At 45.0% G+C, this 26,800-nt stretch overlaps 1 protein-coding gene across 3 annotated transcripts in view; it reads right to left on the bottom strand.

Moving 5' to 3' along the window:
- Positions 1-1,353: 1,353 nt before the first annotated feature.
- The window catches only part of ATG5 (autophagy related 5), a 179,585-nt gene continuing 154,138 nt past the window's right edge, over positions 1,354-26,800 (bottom strand). For all 3 annotated transcript variants that reach the window (XR_004267922.1, XR_004267923.1, XM_032275141.1), the window contains one exon: positions 1,354-1,891. The gene's annotated coding sequence lies outside the window, so the exon portion shown is untranslated. The remainder of the gene's footprint in view (positions 1,892-26,800) is intronic.

Here is a 26,800-nt window from a genome sequence, read left to right as displayed (position 1 = left end):
ATTGCTTAAACCCAGGAGGCGGAGGTTGCAGTGAGCCAAGATTGCACCATTGTATTCCAGCCTGAATGACAAGAGAAAAACTCCATCTCAAAAAAAAAAATTAAAAATTAAATTAAATAAAAAATAATAACGTGATGTATTTGATTCTGGCTATTTATTGTTTGCTGTGGCGAAGTCTAGCAAGGAAAACACTATAATGTTGACGAATAAGAAAAGCAACATGCAGTTCAAAATTGAACACAGAAATGTCATGCTTACCAGGATCATATAAGTTATTTTGGTGATAACACCTTGTCCTTTTAGAACACTTGGCCTCTGACCTACCAGAAAGAATTTCATAAGTTTCAGTGCTAAAGCTCAGCCCGTGGCTTGTTAGTTGAGCCCCTCGTTCAGACTCTTTTAGGCTCTATTTACTCCGACTTTATGCACAATTCTAAAAGGGTGGGGTATCTGATTTCCAGTCCGCAAAAGACTAGAAAGACAAATCAAAAGGCAGAGCTGGGGGAAGGTGCTAGAAACCAGCACCCCAAGAGAGGGTAGCACAGAGAACTGATACCCAAGCAGCTGGAAGAGGAGCTTTGCAGAGGCCCCAGTGTCAGACTGATTCATGTCAGAGATGACAGCCCCATGCAGAGCCCCCGACTTCGAGAAAGACAGTAACTGTGTCCATCCGCACGTCCTGAAGTCACCAAGACAAGGACAGACCACAATCAACTGCAGCATGGTGAAGAGGCTCACAACTTTTTAAAGGAATCTCTATAAAGAATGCTTAAAGTTTTATTTCCTGAAGGATATCAGTAGCATCAAGAGTAGAAATGACTCATTCCCTAAGATTTCGGGATAGCCTAGTTTCACTTTGCGTATTCGCATGCAAGTTATCCTAGAGATAAGGCACACTGTCATCTATTAAGTCAGGCTCTGATGACCATAATTTTGGATCATTGAGTGACAGGTTTCTCAGATTATGAAACAATAATTAGCCTTAACTTCGAGAGTCTGTAAAGCATGTATGACTATCTTGGGGACCCTGCATGTCTGCTAGTGCAGGTTTCACCCGTGATTCTGGCAAGAGCTGGAGTCAGCCTGGGACTGCGGTTATTTCGCATACACGAAAAGTCTGGTAATCTCTTTGAAGAGCCTGGACTGTGAACAAAGATCCCTCCCTTTTTGCATAATAGTACTTTACTTCCTGGATTATAAATATATTATTTTACTAGAGAGAAAGGAACTGGATTTGTGGCACATTTTTGTGCAATGATTTAAGTTAATTCCTCGTGTTCAAAGTGAAACTGTCAGTTATAAGCTGACCAAATGAAGCAATAGATTTCAAACTCAACAGAATCTTTTTATTCACTCTTCCAATCTACATACATCGCAAATTCCAACATAATTACCACCCCAGGTGTCAGTTAAAGAGCAATTTTTTAACTTCCTATGGTGGACACTTCTAAGCATCCACAAAAGTAGACAATAGCATAAAGAACTTCCAGGTCCCCAACCTTCACCTTCAGCTGTTATCAATATTTTGTCAGTCTTAAACAGCATGCCTTAGTGTGCCTACATGAAACTCCTTCTATTTAATTTTCCAGAAGGCTGGAACTGTTCGGGCAGCCAGGCCTGCAACCATGAGGTGTGATTAGAAAGATTTCAAAGGCTCTTCACCCTACAGATGATGAGTGCTACCAGGCTTGATTCATTCTTGGTTCTCTCCCTCTCTCTCATACTCTCTCTGAAAATACAAATGCTCCTGCTGGTGGGGAGGGTGGGGCGGGCATTGCTGAAATTCTTAAAACCTTGTTAAGAGTTGGTTTTTATCAAATGATTTTGTTCTAGAATAGGAGACTTTGGAGAGACAGTCTAACATGCTTGCATCTTGGGGATGAACAGGGCCCTGGAGAGAGAAAGAAAACAGTGTGATGTGAGGAAGGAAAGCCAAATTCACAGTTTTGGCTTAGCCCTGGTAGTATTCCTGTAAGAGACTGTCCTAGAAAAAAATCACATGTGGAACATTTTTATCACCAGTAATCAGAGTTTGGGAGTCTTAGGACTATGTTTAAATAGCTTAAATCCATGTTATGTTTCAGCAGTGAGAGAATATTCTGGAATTCAATTATGTCACTGTAGGAAGTAGGATGGCTGGTTAGAAACAGTTTTATATTATTTTTTACTTTTTTCTTTCTTTCTTTCGTTTTTTACCTTCCTTTCTTCCTTCCTCTTTCCTTCTTTCTCCTTCCTTCCTGCCTGCCTTCCTTCCTTCCTTCCTTCCTTCTTTCTTTCCTTCCTTCTTCTTTCCTCCTTTCGCTTTCTTTCTTGTCTCATTCTTATTGCCCAGGCTGTGCTTGGTGCGCTGTAACCTCCACCTCCCAGGTTCAAGTGATTCTCCTGTCTCAGCTGCCCCAGCAGCTAGGATTACAGGCACAGGCCAGCACGCCTGGCTAATTTTTGTATTTTTTAGTAGGCACAGGGTTTCACCATTTTGGCCAGGCCGGTGTCAAACTCCTGACCTCAGGTGATCTGCCCACCTCGGCCTCCCAAAGTGCTGGGGTTGCAGGCGTGAGCCACCACACTCGGCCTATTTTTCACTTTTCAGTTGATAAGATGTTATTCAACAGTTGCCAGCCAACTTTCTTTTAGCAACTGTGACACTGATCCCTCAGCTTAGAATCATTTGAGTGACACTTCTCATTTACATTCTGTAAGAAGAGAAGAGTATACCACGATTTTTTTTTTTTTTTTTGGCTTAACACATATGGCTCCTCTCCGTATGTTTGAGAAGTCCCTGCAGCAGGGAGTGGGCACAGGCACGGAACTGCCCAAGGAAAGAGATGGAGCTGTTGTTTGCTGTGCTCGAGATCCAATATTATAAGAGCATCCTTGATGGACCAGCGTGGACCTGACTAAGGTCAGCTTATAGAAAAGCATTCTAGAATTTGGCTGGGTGCAGTGGCTTGTGCCTGTAATTCCAGTACTTTAGGAGGCCAAGTTGGGAGGATTGCTTGAGCCCAGGAGTTTGAGACCAGCCCGGACAACACAGTGAGAAGCCCATCTGCATGAAAAATTTTAAAAATTAGCCAAGACTGGTGGTGCACAACTATAGTCCTGGTTACTTGGAAGACTGAGGTGGGAGGATTGCTTGAGCCTGGAAGGTCAAGGCTGCAGTGAACCGTGATCTCACCCACTGTGCTCCAGCCTGGGCAACAGAGCAAGACCCTGTCTCAATCAATCAATCAATCAATCAATAATAAAAAAGCATTTTGTGAAAATGCACCTGAGCCAGCAGGTTGGTGCGCTGTCTATAGTATTAGGTGAAATTCATAGGCAGGGTCCTGCAGTGAAGGCCTCTTGAGAAGCCCACAGGGGTGGCCTGAGGCCCCACACCCAGGCACTGTCCTGCAGCCCTTTCTCACCAGGTGCTTCTGACCCCCAAAACTGTTGGGCATGAAGTTGAAGAACCCGACCACACGGCTTAGAAGAGCCCATCTACTTCTGATATTTTGTCACCAATCATCTCTGCCAAGAATTCTCTGGGCACTTTCGCTGTGCTGAGTAGTGTGGTGGGTCCTCCAGGGAGGTGACAACTGTGTCATCAAGGAGCCTCATTCAAGGTGGAGAAAAGGGTTCACAGAGAGCTAAGGACAGGGCTTCTCCAGCCCCAGTAAGCCTTCATCTCAGTTACCATGGAAACAATGATTGTATAATTATTTTCCCACCCAGGCAGTAGATTCCTAGGTGTAGGAAAGGAAAGGTGTCTGCTTCTATCCCCAAGGCCTAGGAAAGTGCAGGACATGTCATCAGCCTTCATTCCAGGTCTGTGCAATGAACAATAGCCCATTGGCTGGGTTGAACCATTTTGGAATGACGAAATAAAAGTGAGAGAAGGAACCGGGAGGCCAGCCTGATGATTGCCTGAGCCCCAGGGAGTTTGGGATCTATCCTTCAGACCACAGAGGCTCACTGAAAGTTTCTGACTAGGGCAGTCACAGGGAGCCCTCCCCGTTTCTGGAAGAGGAATGTGCAGAGAGGCTGAGAGATGGAAGCAGGGAAATCTGAGACAGAGTGGCCCGTGGGAAGCTATTCCAGTAGCAAAAGAGACCTGGAGCTCCTGCCCAACCCTCCCAAGGAACTGTTATGGAGTTGTGAGCCATACAGGTGGGGGTTTGGCCACTTCAGGGTTAGAAGGCTTAACATACTGGAGCCGTTTATAATACAGTCAAATAAATAGGGTCGCACAGACAGATTTTGGAGCAATGTTTATATACATCCATGAGTGTCTAGGCACATCCACCTGGAGTTAAGGAACACATTGCCTGGTCATATATTCCTTCCTAGTAACTCTTTCAGGACTTAAAGGCATCGTTTATTTAGCTCCTGGAAGCACTCATTTTCCAGACACACACTCCAGGGCCCTGAGTTCATGGGCGCGCATCTCACTCTCCTGGAATATTTTACTTGCTCTGGCTCAACAGATGATTATGACCATTATTATTAATGTCAGTTCTAATAATAGCAAGGGTCATAAATATGTCTCTTGGGGGCCACCACATTGATAGCAATTGAAGCCCAAAAGAACATAGTCCCCAGGGACCTGTACTACAAGCTAATCAAGCAGTTAGGAAGGAATTTTTTAAAACTTTCCCCCCTTAATCCCATCTTTACTGTGTGGGTGGAAATCACCACTTGAGAGGTCAGCCCTTAAGGCCATGTGCTGGAGCTGTTTCAAAAGGCTAAGGGACCGCACTGTAGTCCCTGGAGCCCTGCCAAGTAATGGCTGATGTTTAACCCTAGACCAGCCTGTCCAATGGAAATAATGAGAGCCACAGATGTAACTTCACATTTTCCAGTAGCCACATTTAAAAAAACTATAAAGAGGCTGGGAGCTCATGCCTGTAATCCCAGCACTTTGGGAGGTTGAGATGGGTGGATCACCTGAGGTCAGGAGTTCGAAACCAACCTGGCCAACATGATGAGACCCTCATCTCTACTAAAAATACAAAAATTAGCCAGGCATGGTGGCCTGCACATGTAATCCCAGCTACTCTGGAGGCTGAGGCAGGGAGAATTCCTTGAACCCAGGAGGTGGAGGTTGCAGTGAGCCGAGATCGGGCCACTGCCTCCAGCTTGGGTGACAGAGTAAGATTCTATCTCAAAAAGAAAAAAAAAAGAAAACCTAAAAAGAAACAGTTGAAGTAATCTTTAAAGTACATTTTATTTAACCCTATGTATTCCAAATATTGTTATTCTGACATATAATTCACATAAAAATTGTTAATGGGGCTGGGTGTGGTGGCTCATGTCTATAATCTCAGCACTTTGGGGGGGCCGAGGTGGGTGGATCATCTGGAGTCAAGAGTTTGAGACCAGCCTAGGCAACATGGTGAAAACCCATCTCTACTAAAAATACAAAAATTAGCGAGGTGTGGTGGCGCACACCTATAATCCCAGCTACTTGGGAGGCTGAGGCAGGAGAATCACTTGAACTTGGGAGGTGAAAGTTACAGTGAGCCGAGATCCTACCATTGTACTCCAGCCTGGTAACAAGAGCAAAACTCCTGGGTAACAAGAGCAAAACTCCATTTCAAAAAAAAATTAAAAAAATGAAATTGTTTATGGGATATATGAGATTCTCTTTGTTGTCGCTGCTCTGGGAAGGCACTGGTATGTCACTCGCCGGGCACACTTGCAGGCCAGCCACCCAAGGAGGCAGTGACTGCAGGCCTGGAGTACTGGGAAGTAAAACAAGGGAGAACATCCTCCTGATACCAAAATCTGGCAGAGACACAACTAAAAAAGAAAACTCAGGCCAATATCTATGATGAACATTGATGCAAAAATCTTCAGTAAAATACTGGCAAACCGAATCCAACAACACATCAAAAAGCTTATCCACCACAATCAAGCAGGCTTCATCCTGGGGATGCCAGGCTGGTTCAACATATGCAAATCTATAAATGTAATTCACCACATAAACAGAACCAAAGACAAAAACCACATGATTATCTAAATAGATGCAGAGAAGGCCTTTGACAAAATTCAACAGCGCTTTATGCTAAAAACTCTCAATAAACTATGTATCAATAGAACGTATCTCAAAACAATAAAAACTATTTATGAGAAACCCACAGCCAGTATCATACTGAATGGGCGAAAACTGGAAGCATTCCCTTTAAAAACTGGCACTAGACAAGGATGCCCTCTCTCACCACACCTATTCAATATAGTATTGGAAGTCCAGACAGAGCAATTAAGCAAGAAAAAGAAATAAAGAGCATTCAATTAGGAAAAGAAGAAGTCAAATTGTCCCTATTTGCAGACGACATGATTGTATATTTAGAAGACCCCATCGTCTCAGCCCAAAACCTCCTTAAGCTGATAAGCAAATTAGGCAAAGTCTCAGGATAAAAAATCAATGTGCATTCCTATACACCAATAACAGACTTAAAGAGAGCCAAATCATGAGTGAACTCCCATTTACAATTGCTACAAAGAGAATAAAATATCTAGAAATACACCTAACAAAGGATGTAAAAGATCTCTTCAAGGAGAACTACAAACCACTGATCAAGGAAATAAGAGAGGACACAAACAGATGGAAAAACATTCCATGCTCATGGTTAGGAAGAATCAATATTGTGAAAATGGCCATACTGCTCAAAGTAATTTATAGATTCAATGCTATCCCCATAAAGCTACCATTAACCTTCTTCACAGAACTGGAAAAAACCACTTTAAACTTAATATGGAACCAAAAGAGAGCCTGCATAGCCAAGACAATCCTAAGCAAAAAGAATAAAGCTGGAGGCATCACGCTACCTGACTTCAAACTATACTACAAGGCTACAGTAATCAAAACAGCATGGTACAGGTACTGAAACAGAGATATAGACCAATGGAACAGAGCAGAGGCCTCAGAAGCAATGCCACATATCTACAACCATCTGATCTTTGACAAACCAGACAAAAACAAGCAATGGGGAAAGGATTCCCTGTTTAATAAATTGTGTTGGGAAAACTGGCTAGCTATGTGCAGGAAGCTGAAGCTGGACCCCTTCCTTACACCTTATACAAAAATTAACTCCAGATGGATTAAACCTTTAAACATAAGAACTAACACCATAAAAACCCTAGAAGAAAACCTAGGCAAAACCATTCAGGACATAGGCACAGGCAAGGACTTCATGACTAAAATACCAAAAGCAATGGCAACAAAAGCCAAAATAGACAAAGGGACCTAATTAAACTTAAGAGCTTCTGCACAGCAAAAGAAACCATCTTTAGAGTAAACCAACAACCAACAGAATGGGAAAAAAATTTTGCAATCTACCCATCAGACAAAGGGCTAATATCCAGAATCTACAAAGAACTAAAGCAGATTTACAAGAAAACAAACAAACAAACCCATTCAAAACTGGGCAAAGGATATGAACAGATACTTTTCAAAAGAAGACAAATATGCAGCCAACAAACAGATGAAAAAATGCTCGTCATCACTGGTCATAGAGAAATGCAAATCAAAACTACATTGAGATACCACCTCACGCCAGTTAGAATGGTGATCATTAAAAAACCTGGAGACAACAGATGCTGGAGAGGACGTGGAGAAAAAGGAACACTTACACTGTTGGTGGGAGTGTAAATTAGTTCAACCATTATGGAAGACAGTGTGGCGATTCCTCAAGGATTTAGAAATAGAAATTCCATTTGACCCAGCAGTCTCATTACTGGGTATATACCCAAAGTATTATAAATTGTTCTATTATAAAGACACATGCACATGTATGTTCATTGTGGTGCTGTTTACGATAGCAAAGACCTGGAACCAACCCAAATGCCCGTTGATGATAGACTGGACAAAAAAATGTGGCATGTATACACCATGGAATACTATGCAGCCATAAAAAATGATGAGTTTGTGTCCTTTGTAGATACATGAATGAATCTAGAAACCATCATTCTCAGCAAACTGACCCAAGAACGGAAAACCAAACACCACGTTTTCACTCACAGGCAGGTGATGAACAATGAGAACACTTTGGCACAGGGAAGGGAAGGCTAGGTGGGGGAGTGGAGGGGAGGGGAGGGGAGGGAAAGCGAGTGGGGGCGGGGAGGATGGGGCGGGATAACACCGGGAGAAATGCCTGATATAGGCGACGAGGGGAGGAGGGGATAGAGACAGCAAACCACTGTGGCATGTATGTACCTATGCAACAATCCTGCAGGATGCAGGATGTGCATATGTACCCAGGAGCCCAAATACAATTAAAAAAAAAAAGGGAGAACGTCCAGTCCCCACCACTCCTCGTGCCTGCTAAGTGGGGTACATGCTCTTCTTGTAGAGGAGCGTCACAACAGCGAAGGAAGTGTGGGGGCAGAGAGAAAAGGAAAGGAAAGCATTGAAAGCCCTGTATGAGTTCTGAGAATCAGAGACCCTGTGAGATGTCACCCATCTAAGTCATGCTTTTAGGACTCCAGGCAGTCAAGGAAGAGAAGTGACAAGCCCAGGCAGAACCAGGAGAGGAAGAGGAAATGAGGCAGGTGCAGGGATTTGCTCCACCCGGTCTGGCCTGGCCAGGAGGGACTGCTGACTGCGGGGCTTCCTCAGAGACGATTCTGTCGCCCTTCGGCTCAACAGGCTTGCCAAGGAAGGAAGGAGCCACCACCCGCACCAGGAGATTCATCCGAGAGATGAAAGAAATGCAACGCCACAGGACAACCCTAGGGGAGAAGCGCACGACACAAGAGCTTCAGGGTCACGAGGATGTGACGCGAACGAGCCTGCTCGCTGTCAGAGCTCCCAGTGCCCTCTCTCCAGTGACCAGGCCTCCGTGGGGGCCCAGTCTGCACTCCAGCTTTCATAAACTTTGAAACAACACAATGCAAAGCAGTCCAAATTATGTCAGATGGTTCTAAGTGATTAAATGTGACAAAGAGGTATGTCACCAGGGTGGCTGCCTGATTCCCCAATTCTCTGTATCACTGAAATTAATCAACGGAGAGACTCTGAGTAATGCCGGGCATGGCCACCACATGCGGGCTGCTGTTTCCTCCAGAGACCTGGGATCTTTCCCAAACGTCACTGGTTCAGCCAGGGATCCTGACACAGGTAAAGTGCCCTGTCACGCCCAGCAACCACGAGATCAGCATTGTGCTGCTTGGGAGGGATCTCCCTGTCAGAGGCGGTAACTGTGGAAGGATGCTTTAGAACTATGACTTTTAAAATGCAAGTAGAGCTCCAGGTTCAGGAGGTGGGGACCGGGGGACAGAGACTGCGGGTCAAATGTCAGGCCATAAACTGTCAAGATGACACACGGTGCGGGCCTGCAGGGCATGACTCATCAGCTTCTCCCATTGCCAATGGGACTATTAGCACGTTCGGGCAGCTGGAACATTCGGAGTGCTGCTTTCAGGCCAATTTCCCAAGGAAGTACATGCTTCTAGGTGTTGGGGCTGGAAAGTGACCACGTGACTGACTGCTTCAGGACCCAGTGAAGTCTCTAGAGTCGTGCGGGGCTGGGGGTCTCGCACAGGGGCTCACCAGGGACATGCTAGTGACTTACCCTGCCCAGGCCAGATGGCTCGGAAGCCACACATATGGTAAACAAACAGGAGGGAAATGTGTTCCTTCTGGGTTTGCCCCACTCATTTCCTTCCCACAGAGGAAACAGCCCACTCCTAGAGTTCAAAGCGTCCCAAAGGCCCGGAAGCTGGGACAATACGTAGAGGCTTAGTGGGCTCACTCTGCTCTGATTCCAAAAGCCCGAACCCAGAAGACAGGTCGCCCCTTCCAGGGGGTGAAAAACGAAGTCTGAAGCTGGCAAGGAAGGAGGAGGACTCTGGAAGCCTCGCTTCAGGGAGGCTGGCCGACCCAACAATTATTTTTTATGACCTGGCATACGTTATGTTGATGGTTTCATTTCTGGTTATTACCTTCTATTAAAAAGCATCTTGACTAAGATGATTACGGGGGGCATCTTATTCCCGCCTCAGGAATCTACTCTGAAATTTTCAGAGAACTGTTTTTTTTCCTGGACATATGATTACTATTGTTGTTTTTGCTATGGTTGTGATTATGTAAACTGCTAGTTGTCAAATAGCTCTTTTTATTAGCCATTGCTCACAATCCCATTGCTTTGAGAGAAACAGAGATGAGGTAGATGCCCATAGAGGGCACAGAGAGGTCAAGCACTCCCATAAGTTCCCTCCAAGGGCCAGAGGTCTTCCTCTCCTCCCCCTCCCCAGCCATCTTGCCAGGATCAGTCTGGGGCACAGCGAGTGAGCAAACACCCCGGTACGACAAGCCCAGAGCGAGGCCGGCGCTGGTCCCAAGTACCAGTCTGGGCTGGTGCTGAACTTCTGCCACGGGTCCCTGGTGCTCCTAACGTTAGGAGTCTGCCAAGTGGGGAGTCTAGTGACAGACAGGATGGCTTGGGTTAGCTGCATCCCAAAATGAAGAGTCAGCACTTGGAACCATGAATCAGGTTAGGAACCTGAATCCCAACTTGGAATGAAATCCCTGTGGCCATGGCCCCACTGCTCTCCCACCATCACTCAACTGTGTCTGAAATCAAATGCACTGTCTCTACCCCCATGCCAAAGCTTGGTCTATTGAATCCCATCAGTGGCAACTCTCAGTCACTCAGCAGGAAAACATCTAATTATTTTAAGATAAATTTAATTTAAAAATTATTTATTAAATTATTTTAAAATAATGAAAAAAAAGGCAGAAGCTTATAAAGTAATGAGTAAAAATGTCTTTTCCTCCCCCCTGCAATTCTCCATCTCACTTCTCAGGAGCAGCCACTGTTAACAGTTGGATGTGTACCATTAAAGACTTTACTTATTTATTTATTTTTGAGACGGAGTCTCACTCCTGTTGACCAGGCTGGAGTGCAACGGCACAATCCTGGCTCACTTCAACCTCTGCCTCCTGGGTTTAAGCGATCCTCCCGCCTCACCCTCCTGAGTAGCTGGGATTACAGGCATGAACTACCACATCCAGCTAATTTTGTATTTTTAGTAGAGACAGGGTTTCTCCATGTTGGTCAGGCTGGTCTCAAACTCAGGTGATCCACCTGCCTTGGCCTCCCAAAGTGCTGGGATTACAGGCATGACCCACTGCACCTGGCTAAAGGCTTTTTTCTCTGCATTTACCAAGACATATTTTCTAGTGTTATTATCTTTGACCTTACTTTTGCCTTCCTTCTAATACCCAGTCATCATTCCCATTAATTTTTCCATTATCTTTTTCATGTCTGTCCAATCTTTTTAGACCCCCACCCCAAATTCGTATTACCTTACACTTAGAATATCAGTGCTGCATAGAGAAATAGCAAGGGATTTGGAACCGATGACTGAGGTTTAACTCATGGTTTCTCCATTTAAGCAAATGACACCTTCTTTGTGTCTCAGTTTCTTTATCTGCTCAAAGGGGTTAACAATATCTACCTTTTGAGGTTGATGAAAACAAATGAAGGGCTGGCATGTAGTAGGTGCTTAACTAATGTCTGCAATTAATATTTTAAGTGGCCTCAGGAACACCCACTTCAGTTCCCTGCGAGTTATACTGCATACCATGGTCAGATGAATCTTTCTTAAAACACTGCTTTTATTGTAATAGTCTCTTGCTCAAAATCCTAAAAGGCTTCCTGTTGTTTATAGTACAATGGGAAACAGTCTTTACCTTACGCATCAACTCCAGTTGATTGGTAGTGCCTGCCTGAGAGGTGCCACTGGGCCTGATGGTAGAGAAGGCAAGGTTGGATTAGCAATGTCTGTTACAGGAGCACAGGTGAAGTAGCAGCAGCCGCAGCCTACAGCATCAAGTCCAGCATTACTTCACCTCTGCTGCTTCCCTAGAGGATGCCTTCCTCATAGGTGTCTTTCTCTCCCTGTGGACTGCTTTCCTCCTGATCTGCCACATACACCACAGATCCTCTGCTAGTGGAACTCTCCCTCCAGATATTGCCACAGCTGGCTCACTGTCCAGCATCCAGTGTTCAAATGCTACCCACTTAGAGCCCAAGCGCTCTTGAGCATGTTGCTGTTTCTTTCCTTCACAGCCCTTCATCTCTGTCTGAAGCGATCCTGTGTATTTACTTGGTTTCATGTTCATTGTCTGTCTCTGCCAAAGACAATGTCTGCGCCCCCTGAAGACAGAAACTTCCTCTTGTTCACCAGCCTGTCCCTAGAGCCTGGACCATGGGCTGGCACCAGTAGGAGCTCAGGGTCTTGCTCCTATAGTTCTCTTGCACAGTGGGTGTTTCTCTAATGACTGAATCCCGTCTTCCCAATCAGACAGTGACTTGAAGCCAGGGATTGGGTTTGATTTTTCTTGGTATCGGCCACATATAGTCAAGACTGACATATAGAATGTGCTCACTAAAACCTGGATTGACTGATTAGCGTGGCCTTCAGGGGGAGTTTTACAAAGGCACTTGGGCATGCGAATTGCACCACATTAGGTGCTCAAAGGCTATAGGCCATGCTTGTGTCCAACCTGTCTCATTAGAGACTGCTCTGCATGTACTCCTGCTGGCGATTTGTCTCTGGACCTTCTCCTCGGTAATTTTCCTAAAATCACATGGCTTCATAGTTTTCCTAAGATTACATGCTCCCAAAGCCATGCTGGTGATGTGCTAGTTATCTGGGCCGTTTGCTTCTTGACTTCAGTATTATGGTTGTCTACTTTCTGTCTTAGCATCACTTGTCTACTAGAATGAAAGCCCCTAAAGGGCTTAGAATGTTCAAGTCCAACATGCAAAGGAATAACATGGCCCCCAGGGAATCCTGCAAAACACAAGCAATTGGTGAGAAGGAGCTCAATCTTTTTTTTTTTTTTTTTTTTGCCAATGTGGATGAATTTCCAAGGGAGAAATGATGAAAGATTATTAATTTTTCTGTTTCAATATATTTTCATTAGTCTTTTTCTACTCCCAGACATATTGTTTTCATTGAAGTTTTTTCTTGTTAATTTATGTCTGAGATCACATAACATCAACATTGAGGAGATTATGAAAGAAAAAACTATTTCATATTCTATAATCCTAACAACTATTCATTATTTTCATGTTTCCTTCCCATCTTTCTGTATATGCATGTATATATGAGTATGTCTGTGTATGTGTGTGTGTGTGTGTATATATATATGTATATATATATATATGTGTGTGTGTGTGTGTACATATATATATATAACTTATATATGTATTTTTCCGAGATGGAGTCTCGCTCTGTCACCCTGGCTGGAGTGCAGTGGTGTGATCTTGGCTCACTGTGACCTTCACCTCCCAGGTTCAAGCAATTCTCCTGCCTCAGCCTCTGGAGTAGCTAGGATTATAGGTACATGCCACCATGCCCGGCTAATTTTTGTATCTTTAGTAGAGGCAGAGTGTCACCATGTTGGCCAGGATAGTCTCGAACTCCTGACCTCTTGATCCATCTACCTCGGCCTCCCTAAGTGCTGGGATTACAGGCATGAGCCACCGCACCTGGCCTGTATATGCTACATTTTTCACATAGTAATAATCGGACTTGCTTGAGAAAAACATTTTTACTGCTAAGGCCAATAATAATAAATGTAAGAAAGCACCAAATAGTCTGTGTTTTTAATAATTGTATGTTCATTTCTTTTTTCAGATGCTTGATTTTAATTACCAGGTCTTGAGAAAAATTCAGAGGCACAAAATATCAAGAAAAAAAGAACAGAAATGCCTGGAAAAGGATACCTGTACCTTTAGAGAAAGACATGTACTTGCTCCTACTTTAAAAAGGTTCCCATGGGTTGCAAAACGTAAAATGCTTCTCTCTGTCCCAATTCCCATAGAACTGGCTTTCATGGGCTTTGAATGCCCAGAATATATACAGCCAACCCTCATTATTTGCAGATTTTGTATTTGCAAATTTATCTATTCACTAAACTTTATTTATAACCCCCAAATCAACACTCATGGAGCATTTGCAGTCATCTGCAGACATGCACATGTGCAGAGCAGCACATTCGAGTCACCTAATATGCACGCTCCCAGCTGAGGTTGAACAAGGTGACACTCTCCCTTCTTGTTGCAGCTCTCATGCCATAAGCAAGTGACTTCCCGCAGTCTATTCAATGCCATGCTTTTTGCCTCTTTATGTTTTTTGTTAGTGATTTCACTGTTTACAATGACCTCCGAGTGCAGTACAGAGGTGCTGTCTAATGTTCCTAAGGGCAAGAAGGCTGTGACTTGCCTTGTGGAGAAAATCCATGGGCTAGATAAGCTTCCTTCAGGCATGAATGATGTTGTTGGCTGTGAGTTCTATGTTAACAAATCAACAATATATATAAAATTAGGGATCTTTAAACAGAAACACACATGGCACAAGGTGACATACTGATCAGTTGATGAAAATGTTGTGACTAGGGGCTCTCAGCAACTTAACCCTACGTTCCCCCCGAGCAATGGTTCAGTATTTACCAATTCAGTGTTCCCAGCGAGTTTACAGAATAAGCACTGCAAGTAACTGTAAGGTCTTTTAGGCTAACTGGTTGCACCATAGGCCATACCCTATGGAGCCATGGTGGCCCTGTGACCTGTACACCTCTGAATTGCCTCCGGGAATTAGAAAACCTAAAGTAACTGGAAGACCATGGAAGGCGGAAGAACGGTCAACCCCTGTGGCGCCTAACTTGAGACATTCTTCTATTGTTTCTTATCTGACCTCAATTGACAAGGCAATTGGACTTTGTAACCAACCTTGGTCAACCCCAAGACTCCAGACCCTACGAACCCCTCCCAGTTTGCAAAAACGGCCCTAAACTGTAATTCCTATAACTTTCCACTGCCTATCCCAAAGCTATAAAACCAACTCCTATCCCACAGCCCTCCGCCAACTCTCTTTTCAGACTCAGCCTGCCCGCACCTGGGTGAATAAACAGACATGTTGCTCACACAAAACCTGTTTGGAGGGATCTCTTCATTCAGAGCATGCGTTTTAACGATGAGAAGCAACAGCATCAACTCTGTGTACATGTGCATTTTTTGAGAGGGAGAGCGCTCTAATATTTATCACATTCTCAAGGGGGTACTGAAAAAGGTTCAATCATTACTTCAGAACTTCTATTACGAGAAAAATAGTGCTGGTCTTCTTGAGAAACCATGAAAGTAGGCTCAGCTCAGTGACTGTCCGGATTATCCCAGAGACAATGTGGGCTGCCATCTTGTTCTGCGCTTTTCCCCAGGGATGTGAGCAAGGGCGCTTCCAGGCCAAGCAAAATCAATCCTGTTTCACAGACTTGGATTTAGAGGGTGCTCTAAACCAGCTCAGAGAATGGTATGTTTTAGAATCCTAGGGAAATTGAGTTCTTCAATCACCACTTCAGTCGGCTAGAAAAGATATCCTTTTGGCCTGGTGCAGTGGCTCATGCCTATAATCCCAGCACTTTGTGAGGCTGAGGCAGCAGATCACGAGGTCAGGAGTTTGAGAACAGTCTGGCCAACATGGTGAAACCCTGTTTCTACTAAAAATGCAAAAATGGGCGTATGGTGGGCACCTGTAATCCCAGCTCGGGAGGCTGAGGCAGGAAAATTGCTTGAAACCAGAAGGTGGAGGTTGCAGTGAGCCGAGATCGCACAACTTCACTCCAGCCTGGGCAACAAGAGAGAAACTTTGTTTAAAAAAAAATACAAAAATTAGCTGGGTGTGGTGGCACATGCCTGTAGTCCCAGCTACTTGGGAGACTGTGGCAGGAGAATTGCTGGAACCCAGGAAGTGGAGGTTGCAGTGAGCTGAGATCGAGCCACTGCACTGCAGCCTGGGCAACAGAGTGAGACTCCATCTCAAAAAAATAAAATCTTTTTAATAAAAAACAATACATAAAACTTAAGAGTGTAATAACAGCTGCTGTTCATTGAATGCTTACTGGGAACTAGTAGGATCGTAAGGAACTCTTACAATCACCCTGAGAGGAAGGGCACGGTAAGCCCTAATTAACAGATGAAGAAACTGAGGCTCAAAGAGGTCAAGCCACTTGTCCAGGCAATATGGCTATGGTGGGAGGTGGGGTTGAGGTTGGAGCTTGGGTCTGCATGACTTCAAAGCCTCCACTCCTAACCACTAGACTAAACTTAAGCTGCACAGGCAGGCTCTCCACCCAAGTCCTTTAACCATTGGGAGTGTGTTCAAGGTATGATTCACTTTACTAACATCTGTTCTACAGACCCTTCACAGAAGCCCATCGGCTAACGTGGAGAGGCTGACTGTATGCTCCAGGGTGATAAACTCTAATTCTTTGGCTCTTCTATCTTAGCAGGTGGCAAATTCTAGGAGTTTCTAAAAATAGGTGGCAAATTCTAGGAGCTTCTAAAAATAGTGCTGGGACTTCAGCTTTACTAGAGAAGGGATTATTCTGACCTTTCGTCTTAGGGTCCCCCCCCACCCTGCATCCTGAGGGTGACAATTTCACTGCTTTGCATGACATTTGGTTTCTCTCACATGTGGCTGGTCGGATTATACTTTACAGGAAGTCAGAGAGAACCTCTAACCTCTGCCTGGGCTATTTATTGCTTTTCATTCTCTTTCTCTTCTACTCCTCACCCTCCCTTTGACTTCTTGAGTCTTTGAGACGCTTCTTGAAACCCCCTGCTCATAGCCACATTGAGGGTGTGCTGGTGTACTGAGGAGGAAAGGGTGGTCAGGTGATGAGGGCCTGACCTGCTCACTCAGCCTGGTGTCACTCTCTGCTCTCCCCACCCCCCGCACTTTAGAAGTAGAATCACCCCATGATCAAGTCCCAGCTCTTTGAGGGAGGTGCTGCCTGGAAGAAAGTCACTTAATAGCACCGTGCTTCCATGTCCAATCTATAAAAATGAGGTGATCACACTTACCTACCAGGCAGAGGTGTTGTGAGGATTAATTATAGCCCTCAGGGCTTGGAGACAGCCAGATGAAAGGCTTTCTATAGCTAAGTCCCATCCTGGGCATGACTGTTCAACTCTCAGCTTCCCTGCCAGTCACACTCTTCCAAAGTCACTCCTCAGGGGAGAGGAATGGCCTCACGTTAATGAGGCAGGATGTGCAATAGGACCAATATCCAGAACTGAGTCCAAAAGCCTTACTGTGGATGATTTAGAGCTGCACCGTCTGTGAAAGGGAAGTGCAAGTTCAATGCATAGTTCGTGGGGTCCTTGGGGGCGCAGCCAGGTAAAGCTGAACAGAGGCACAACTGCCTACACCAAACCTTTCCTGTGATGGGAGGGGTTGCAGAAAGCCTTTTGTTCCAGCATCTATGCCTTTATGCCTATAAAGTTAGAAGGACTCAAGCAACATGTGTAAGTAGATTTGGATGGGAGTGGACACGGTATTGAGGGGTTCAAGTTACAGGTAGCTAAAGCAACGAAACCAGTCTCTCTGCCTGCCAAGGATGCCTGGCTTTCTCCATCCTGAGCTGGGGGTCACAGGGCCGCACACAGACAGACACCCACATCCTGCCCTTCCAGCAGCAAAGCTCCTCTGGGCGCTTCCTTCCTTTCACCGAGAGGACTGTCCCTGGCAAGAAATGCCCGACCAGAACTCAAAACGCAAAACAGCAGCACCAGCACTGCTGCCTTCCTAACATCTCTTAAGCAATTCCTTCAGTTATAAGAGATCCCAAATATTTTCTGCTTCCATTCAGCCCTCTGACTGACTGACTGACTGACAGGGCCGATGCCATTAGAGAGATTCCAATAGGATTATGGTCCCTAAATACCATGGATGGGGAGCATGAGCTTTGGAGCCAGGAAGACACAGTCCAAATTCCAGGCCTATCATGCTCCAGCTGTGTGTCCTCGGACAAGCCACTTAACCTCTCTGTGTCTTCGTCCCCTGTTCTGTAAAATTGAGCTCCTATGTTGATATAAGGGTGAAATGGGAGCCTGTATGTAATCGGGCCTGGCTCCGAAGCACTCAATTCACATTAGCTGTGCTGGGAAAGGCGGAGAGGGATGTAGGTGACAGGTGAGGATTCTAGTTTGAGAAAGCTGATTTTCTTTTCTTTTTTAAATCACCAGGCCATGGGAATTGTGCTACCCCCATGCCAGAACACCCCAAAGAGCGTTTTGACTGTGCTGGAGCACCCCGGCTCACTTTCCACTCGACCAGTGGGTCTGGTGCCTCTGGTTGGGTCAGCCTGGCCAGTGGTATTTCACGCCTGGATGCTGCTTTTCCTCTGTGTTCCCCACACCCTAGATTCTTCAGGAATAAAGCATCTCCTCATAACGAAGTGAAAATAATCCAATTTCCTGGCTCTGCCACCTCACCTTGCCCCGTGAGCCGGGCCGTGGCCCCACTGTGCCAGCGCAGCTGTGGCGGCCCAAGGGGCTGCACTGAACTGCCTGGGAGGGTGAGAGAGGGTGGGATGCACGGCTGTGCTGCAGGGTTCCACTCCAGGCCACGCTAGCATTGTGGATGTACATTTGAACTTTGATGTATTTTGAAGCTGCAATTTTAAAATGTAGCCACATCGTAAACTTACTACTTAAAAAAAGAAATTTCACAGCACCTAGGCCACAGCACTAGGCCACAGATCTTAGTAAAAAAAAAATGCACAGTGTGTGGTGTTAGCAAGAACATGGCGGGATCTCATGATCACTGAGGGGCCCCTGAAATGGGTTCTGAGGCAGTGGAGGTTGTCCTCACAGCAGCAGGGGTCCCCCACCAAGAGAGGCTGTTTCCCACCCTCCCGGCTGTAGGCTCAGGCCAACTAACCCTCCTACCCCCAGGCCCCACAGCTTCACCCTTAGGGGTTTAGACCTAGAACGAAATCGTAGATCTGCTGAAATATTCCTTTTGAGGGACCAAAGTGGGAGAAGGCAACTAGCAATGTCTGAACCCTCAAGTGAGCCCCCATCTAAAGACTATGAATCCAAGAGGGAGTCTTGGGAAGAGAAACGCAGTGCCCCATACTTACATAGATGCTCACGTGTTATATGTACATGTGAGATATAGACAGGCAGACAGACAGCTCTGTGTGTATATATACAAAACAATGACTTATTTCCTGATTACTTCTTTTTGTTTTGTTTTGTTTTTGAAATAGGGTCTGGCTCTGTTGCCCAGGCTGGAGTGCAGTGGCATGATCTCAGCTCACCGTAAACTCCATCTCCCAAATTTAAGTGATTCTCTTGTCTCAGCCTCCTGAGTAGCTGGAATTACGGGTACTTGGGATTACCTGTACAGTTTACAGGTAGCTGGAATTATAGGTGATCGCCACCACACCCAGCTAATTTTTGTATTTTTCGTAGAGATGAGATTTTGCCATGTTGGGCAGGCTGGTCTCAAACTCTTGACCTCAGGTGATCCACATGCCTCAGCCTCCCAGAGAGCTAGGATTACAGGCATGAGCCACCAGGCCTGGCCATGTTTTCTGATTCCTTCTATTATAATTTATTTTAGAAGAAAATCTGGAAAACATTCAATGAAGAAAAATTGAAAAATATACAAAATACAGAAAAAGACAAAAGACATGAAACACCCTGGAACCTTCCTATCTAGCAGTAGAGAACCGGATGCTGAATGGTGGGTGGTTGTTGAGCCGGAAGCTGGGCTGGAGAGTGGGAGAGGCGTGCAGCAAGCCTCACCCCTTCCCCGGCTCTGGCATCACTGACCAGTCACTGGACTTCTCTGTGGAGGGGGGATGTTGCACAGATGGATTCTAGGGTCTTCCTGGCCCAAGCATTTGATAGACTATTAGATTCCAGGATCGCAAGCCTGAAACAGGACAAGGAGAACTTCTCAACCCTAGCCTGGCTGGAGGAGCTTCAGGTCAGCTGTCCATGCAGAGACCACGGGGTTTCTGAAAGTGCTTTGCTAGAACATATCGAGAAGCTGTTTAACGGATCTTAGCACATCCTGCCAGGTGTCTGGAGTCTGTTGCAGTCACCTCATGTGTCTGAGGGCACTATTCAGCCTGGGGCTCGGGAGAGCTGGAGTGAACTCTCCCTGTCACTAGATTCTAGAGGCCCTGGGGCCTTATACAAGGCTCATGATGTCCCTGACCCTCAGGTTTCCCATCTGCAAAATGGGGAAAATAACATCTGCCTTCCCCAGCTGGCAGAGTTGCTATGTCAAAGGAACAGACATACATAGAAGCATCTAGAAGAAAATATCAAACCCCTGAAACATGTAAAAGAGATCCTTGTATAAGTGAATCCATCCTTATGGAATTTTACTAAATGGAAAGTAGGGCTTCATTTCAGGCCCCATCCTGTCCTCAGAAGAGGTGGCAGTCTAATCACCATCATCAAGCGCGCAAGTAAACATCAGTGAACTTACTAAACAGGTGAATGGGAAATAGAGAGGCAGTTTCAAACCCTGGCTTTCGGTAAATGTTAGCCTTACAGCCACAAAGTAGGCAGTGCTTTGACAGCAGGTGGGAGAAAAGGAGAGAAGGTTTCCTGGCCCTTCACCTTGGTCACTGACTCAGTGTGAAACAGCGCATGCAGGGAGGAGGGGAGTTCTCATCCTGATTCTCAAATCAGCCTGCAGCCACGGTGGGAGCAGTGAGCCGAGTTCAGGGCTGAGGATGACTAAACAGCCTCCTCATCATTAATAACAATAATACTTGGCATTTATCTGGTTCTTTATGTTTTCAAAGTGCTTTACAATCATTAATTAGTTAACTAGCACACACCACCACCCCAATGTCTGCCTCCTGTGCTGAGCAGACAAAAGAGCCAGGCGGGACCTGTCTGCCTGCCAGAGGATTGCAGAGCTGGGGGAAAGTGAGGGCTGGGGTGTGGGGGGAGGGGAGTCAGTATTAACATCAAGGACCAAATTCGGAAGGAGATAGTTACAAGCCCGTGCCAATAGAGGTGGGTGTGCATGTTCCTTGAGAAAGGATGTCAGGCACATAGGTGGGGACCTGGTCGACCCTTGGACAGCTGGCTTCCATCCTGAGTGGGTAAGGATGCCGTTTCACAGGGGGCTTAGGATTTCCCTAAAAACTGACTGCTGTGGTCCCTGCCTAGAAAGGTAATATAGGAAATTGATTGTACCTGTGCCCTGGACAGCTGGCTTCAAACCATGGTAGAAGATGAATTCCCCTGCTCTTTGGAATGCTGGTGTATTTTTGGTGCTGTTTTTCTAAACTACAGGGTTCTGTACACGGCTGAGATTCAAACCTGTTGGAACTGTTTGTCTAACTTGCACTGGATACGTAGAGATTAACTTCACTGCAAAGGGTTAAACACACGGTGTCTCCTGGACACTCACTAGTGAGGCTGATGCTGATGGAGATGGCGATTAGTGAGCTGAGGTGAGCTTTCCCTCCTTCGCCTGTCTCCCAAGCTTTAAAACGGTGGGATTAAAATAAAACTAAGCAACTTGGCCTAGGTGAGGTAGCAGAATCTACAAACAAGTGTATTAAATGAAATTGGACATACCAATTGTCACTACCTAGTTACATGGAAATCTGATAACTATTGTACCTAGAGAGTAGAAACCAAAGTCAGAAGCCAAATAGGTGACCAGAAGAAAGCGATTAGTCATCTTTCTTCACGAGTGATCACAATGCTTCTGAAGCTTCTCCAACTGCAACTTGCAATTTAGGGCCCTGTCTAATGACAGGGTGAGCTCCTCTTATTGATCTCCAGGCTTCTTAGTAAATTAAATGGCAGGTACACAAAGAGGCAAGGGACAGGAGTGTGGCAGCAGCTTCAGAACTCTTGTTCTGTTAGCATGAGGTTCTAATAAAACCATAGGTATCTGGGTTGCCCCACATCCCCAGGGTCAAGGCTTTGGGGCCAGAAACCTTCTCCAGGTGAGGCATGCACCTTCTGCTGATTAGCTGTGACCTACAGCCCTCCTTATGGCTGTATCTGTCAGATCTCAGGAACTAAAAGCAAGAGGAGGGCTTGGCTTAAACTTGGCTGGAAGACCCAGCAATGATAACAATAATTAACACAGCTCAACTTCCACTTGCACTATAAACAATAATTAATGCACACAGTGGCCCAATGAGACATCTAAGTTTGGATTATGAGCTTTGTTTTGCAGACAGGGAAACTGAGGCCAGGAGGTTAACTGACTTTTTAAAGGCCACACAGGGACTCAGTATTACACCTGAAATTAAAATCTGGGCTTCCCTGCCTTCTGATATGAGAGTTGGATCACATCTGTCTTTCAACAAAGACTTAAGAACAACAGCAAAGTTATACACACTCATCAAAAAAAGACATTTCTGCAGGAGTTCAGGAAAAAGTGATAAGCGAGGTGTGGCACTGGCCTCCCATTCCAGACCAAGCCAATCACCTCCTGCTAGTGAGCAAAACCTAAACCAGACATGAATTGGCAGTGCTGTGTCTCGTCTATGTAGCAAATAAAATAATCCTAATAACTGCAATTTAAATGTAAATGTAATCAGCCTGTTTCCTTCATTTCTTTGCCTCCTTCATTTTTGTGGTTTGATCTAAGGAGCTGATAGGACTAATTTGCTGCCCAAACTATTTATACACTAAGAACTGAAGATGTTTTCCCCACGTCTTAAATACTACATAGCAACCAGTTTTCCTGTGTTTACCTTGCTCAGTTGTTGCTTGAGTATTAAGACGCTTGCATTGACTTCAATCTCCAAATATTGCCATATACTCATTTAAAATAGCTTCACTTGAACTGTCACACTCATTCTTTCATATATCTAGTAATTGATAATAAATTCCAGCATAAAACAAACAAAATACAATTGCCAAGTCAATTATTTTTTCCAGGAAGACAATTTTTTAGTGCAGTTGTTCAAAAGGATCACCTTGTTCTAGCCTCTCTTGGTTGTCAGTGACAGAAAGGATTAGATGGCGAATTCCAAAGTAGCTTCAGCATAGCTGTGAGCAAACGATGTCATTGGCACCCAAGTCTCTCCATCTCGATCTGGTATTGGCCTCAGTCAGGGCTCCTGTGTTGGAGTGAAGGTGGTTACTTAGGTTTAGGATGACTTCCTCCAGTGAAGCAAAGCTCTGCAGGTGTAGAGCCCTTCTTTACTCATAGCACAGGCAAGAAATCCTGGGAGTGATGGGCTGGCCCACTGGACCTCATGTCTATCTCTGAGGCCACTGTGAAAAGGAGAATGTATCCTCTTGTTTTCTGTGTTTAGATTGCATGCTGGCCAATGGAGGCAGGGTATGGAGGAAGTCCCCCCCGCCACCACTGGGATCAAGTATGTTGGAGAAATGGTTCCCCAAAAGAAAACTGGGGCGTGTTTGCAAAAGAAGGAGAAAGGATGAAAGGCAGGTAAAAGCAGCAGATATATACTACCGTAAGTGCAGGAATTTAAAAGTCAACATTTTCCCATATGCATTAACAGGATATTTTTCTAAAGGCTATCTTCATTCCTACTCATAAAACTCTGGTTTGGCCCTCAATACTACTGCTAAGTGACAATACCACTTTTAGGAATGTAAACTGACTTGGCTCCAGCAGAACATGAGAACTGTAGAACAGACAAAGAAAGTTCAAGTAGATACCAGATCCCCTACAGGCTGTACTACTGGTCTTCCTCATCACCACTATCTTTTCCTAGCTAGCCCTCAGCAAAGTTGGTCTCCTGCTGCGTGGCCAGGATAGATCATTTCTCCTGGAAAGTTGTCCCGTCACATCTAACCTTACACCTGGTGACTCAAAGAAAACGCTCATCAAGGGGTTCTTTGCAGAATAAAGGACAAATTAATTCCAATGGCTTATTTCCTTCTTCCCTAGAATGCCAAAGTCAATCACAAGTTAAAAATGGAAGTTTCTCTGTTTCAACCATATCAGGGCGTGAACTAAACTTTCAGTAACAGGAAAAAGACAGACAGCAACAAAAAATGATTGGCAACTTTGAAAATAGGATATATGGTCCCTGACACTGCAAAATGAAGACAAAGAAAGCATGCTTGTCAAATCTGTAGATGGCCAAGCACAGAAAGGACACCCTCTATTGTGGATGAACCTTGACATGACTGGGAGGAGGCAAGTGATGAGGACACATGGAATCTCCACACTGGACAAAGCCAGTGGTGTGGGTAGAGAGGTATGCTGATGATGTGATCCACCTACTGATAAGTGAAGCCGGTAGAAGGATGATGATGTCGTAGCAGAGGTAACAGCTGTGGTCACATCAGACCACATCCAGGGGTTCATTTACCCTTGTCTAGAGGAGGGCATCTGGCAAGATGAGGGGGGTGTACAAATCCCCCATCACACGGTTTTGGGTGCTTAATCTGGAGCAGAGAACTTGTGTTGAGGTGGTTGTGATGGCACGTAATAGCTCCTCAGATATTGCAAAGACTTAAAACTTGCACTTCGTTGTTTCAGCTGGGCAGGATTTGGAGCAACTGGTGAAAGTCAGGGGGATACAGACCTTAGCCCAATAGCTCACTACTGAGAACTTGCTCAGATCTCCTGGAGTGAGATCCTGGAGGCAGAGCCGGAATGATTCTCTGTCAAAGAGGCCTTGGTGGAATTCCTGCTCGCATGAGAGGTAGCACAAGATTATTTCAAACTCTCTTCCTGCCCCCAGGAGAATGAGCTGTAGAGGTAGAATATAAGACAGTGTGTCCAGTTCCTCCCAGGGCCAACATACCTGTTATATATGTTGGCACAGTGCCTAGAGCCTGTGATGCTTACAGGGGCCTACACAACTGTTTTAATTTTTTTTCTCACATTATAAAAAGGGTAAGAAGTGGTGGCTCATGTCTGTAATCCCAGCACTTTGGGAGGCCAACGCAGGAGAATTACTTGAGGCCAGGAGTTTGAAACCTCCCTGGGCAACATAATGAGATCCTATGTCTTTAAAAAAAAAAAAAAGAAAGAAAATTTTTAGGCTTCTTAGCCAAAATTTTATATTTTGGCTAAGAAGAAAAAAATGAAGTATTTGAAGTTATATAAAAATAATTTTTATAGTGAGATTATGATGGTGGGAGGAACCCACAGAGGCAATAGTCATGAGTGCCCTTGAAAGTCATAAGGTAGCTGTGGCCCCACGTGAGGCCTGCCTGGCTGCATGCATGCATTGGCTCCCTCAGGGATCTTTTTCTGGCCTTGGCCAGCTCCAGCTGTGCATTGAGAAATGCACCCAAACTCCTAACCTGCCCAGTCACGATGTTTTCCTCCCACCCATTCTGTGGATCTGGGGATGTTCTTTGCCCATTTAAACAAAGACAGGACATTCTCCATGCCAGATACAATGCATTGGTCCAAGCAAACTAAAGAATACAGACTGGGTGTGGTGGCTCATGCCTGCAATCCCAGCACTTTGGAAGACTGAGGTGGATGGATTACTCGAGGTCACAAGTTTGAGACCAGCCTGGCCAACATGGCAAAACTCCTTCTCTACTAAAATTATAAAAATTAGCTTGGTGTGGTGGCCCACACTTTTAATCCCAGCTACTTTGGAGGTTGAGGTGGGAGAATTGCTTGAACCCAGGAGGCAGAGGCTGCAGTGAGCTGAGATTATGCCACTGTATTCCAGCCTGGGCAACAGAGTGAGACTCCATCTCAAAATGCATAAATAAATAAATAAATAAAATATATATCACAATGCTGTGCAACTATCATACTACAACCAAAACTTTTTCATTATCTCCAACAAAAACTCTGCGCATATTCAACAATAACCCTCCCTTCCCCGTCCCACTATCCCTTGGTAACCCATTCTACTTTCTGTCTCTGTTATACTTTCTGTCTGTATGAATTTGCCTATTCCGGGTACCTTATATAAGTGAAATCATACAGTATCTGTCCTTTTGTGTCTGACTTATTTCACTAAGCATATGCTTCCAAAATCTATCCATGTTGTAGCATATATCAGAATTCTATTCTTTTTTATAGGTGGATAATACTGCACTGTATGAATATACCAAATTTTGTGTATCTCCATTCATCTGTTAATGGTCACTTGGGTTGTGATACGGTTTGGATGTGTCCCCACCCAGATCTCATCTTGAATTGTAGCTTCCATAATTCCCACGTGTTATGGGAGGGATCCGGTGGGAGATAACTGAGTCATGGGGGTGATTTCCCCAATACTGTTCTCATGGTAGTGAATAAGTCTCATGAGATCTGAGGAGTTTTATTCTATCTTAACTGCCACCATGTAAAGCATGCCTTTTGCCTTCTGCCATGATTGTGAGGCCTCCCCAGCCATGTGGAACTGCAAATTCATTAAGTTTCTTTTTCTTTATAAATTACTCAGTCTCAGGTATACTTTGTTTTTTTTTTTGTTTTTTTGAGACAAGAGTCTTGCTCTGTCACCAGGCTGGAGTGCAGTAGCACGATCTCAGCTCACTGCAACCTCTGCCTCCTGGGTTCAAGCAATTCTCCTGCCTCAGCCTCCCAAGTAGCTGGGACTACAAGCATGCTCCACCACATCCAGCTAATTTTTAATTTTTGTATTTTTAGTAGAGATGGGGTTTCACCAATGTTGGCCAGGATGGTCTCGATCTTTTGACCTCATGATCCACCTTCCTCAGCCTCCCAAAGTGCTGGGATTACAGGCATAAACCACCGTGCCTGGCCCAGTTATGTCTTTATCAGCAGCATAAAAACAGACTAATACAGGAAATTGGTACCTGTAGAGTGGAGCACTGCTGTAAAGATAGCCCAAAAATGTGAAAGCAACTTTGGAACTGGGTAACAGGCGGTGGCATCAGTGTGACCTGGATGTGAGACACGGAGTCAAACGTGATCATTTTGGAGCTTTAAGATTTGACTGCCCTGCTGGATTTTGGATTTGCATGGGGCCTTTAGCCCCTTTGTTTGGCCAACTTCTCCCATTTGGAGTGGATGTATTTACCCAATGCCTATACTTGCATTGTATCTA

Source organism: Sapajus apella, unplaced genomic scaffold (genome assembly GCF_009761245.1).
Source record: "Sapajus apella isolate SASKATOON/1434 unplaced genomic scaffold, GSC_monkey_1.0 scaffold6, whole genome shotgun sequence".
NCBI classification, from domain to species: domain Eukaryota; kingdom Metazoa; phylum Chordata; class Mammalia; order Primates; family Cebidae; genus Sapajus; species Sapajus apella.
Note: the sequence above shows the minus strand (reverse complement) of the source record. Positions and strands in the feature narration are given on the sequence as shown.